Source organism: Chrysochloris asiatica, unplaced genomic scaffold (genome assembly GCF_000296735.1).
Source record: "Chrysochloris asiatica unplaced genomic scaffold, ChrAsi1.0 scaffold00003, whole genome shotgun sequence".
Classification (NCBI taxonomy): domain Eukaryota; kingdom Metazoa; phylum Chordata; class Mammalia; order Afrosoricida; family Chrysochloridae; genus Chrysochloris; species Chrysochloris asiatica.
In genome coordinates, this window is record NW_006408521.1 from 16,289,165 (window position 1) to 16,290,344 (window position 1,180).

Genomic DNA, 1,180 nt, shown 5'->3' on the forward strand with positions numbered 1-1,180 from the left:
TCTACTCCCGTAAAGATTTACACCCTTGGAAACCCTGTACAGGGTCGCTATGGGTCGGAACCGACTCGATGGCACTTAACAACAACAACAACAATTGCAAGATTGAGTATGTAATAATACACACCTTGGTAGCCTTTCACTCTATGCTCCTCCCAGTGTCTTCTTTTGTCTGGATCATTTTCTGCCCACCCCCACACCTGCTTCTTATTGTATGTGTCTTTTCCCTTCACCTAAGTTAATATATATCGACCCTCTTAGTTAGTTATTTTTCCTCGTTTTCCCTCCCACCCCTGGTAATATTCAAAGATTTTTTTTTTTCTATGTGTAAACTTTGGGTCTTGTGATAGTTAAGGTTTTGTATCCACTTGACTAGGCTAGGATGCTCAGTTGTTTGGAAGTTAAGACATAGTAATCCCCCATGATGAGATCTAATCTAATCTAATCAACTGTATTGATGAGATCTGCTATCAACAGGCAGTCAGTTAAAAAGAATTTCCTCAGGGGTGTGACCTGCTTCCAAGATACTGGACACTCAGACAAACTTTGCTTGCTTTCTGCTGCTGGTCTGCATCCTGCATCTGGCTTGTCATCTAACCTTCAGTTATTTGGACTTGAGCCAGTGGCCTTCTCTATTGCTTGATGATCTTGGGAGTCCAGCAGCCTGCCACCTTACCTGCTGGACATGCCTGCCTGCCTTCTGACCTGTTGATCGTGGTTCATCTGATCCATGGACTTGGAACTTTCTTACCTCTGTGGAGTCCTTGTGTGGTGTTGTAGGACTGGACTGCTAACCCCAAGGTTATTGGGTCATACCCACCAACCACTCCTCAGAAACCCTTTATAGGGTAGTTATGTGTCATAACTGACTTGACAGCACTTTACCACAACACCACCACAACTGTGAGCCACTTCCTTGGTATAAACTTCTCTTTATATATACATATATAAGTCTCACTGGTTTTGCTTCTCTAGAGAACACAGCTTAAGACATTTGGTTCCAAGAGTGATTCTAGAGAAACAAAATCATAAATTGGTTTTCTAAATTGGTTCTCAAGTTGGACTAATTTTAAAGGCACTGATAACTCTGCCTCCATTAGTAAAGAGCATGAGGGTGCCATTAATCCACGGTGTGGGTGGCAATATTAATATGCAAAATATCACCACCAATAGGTCACCTATT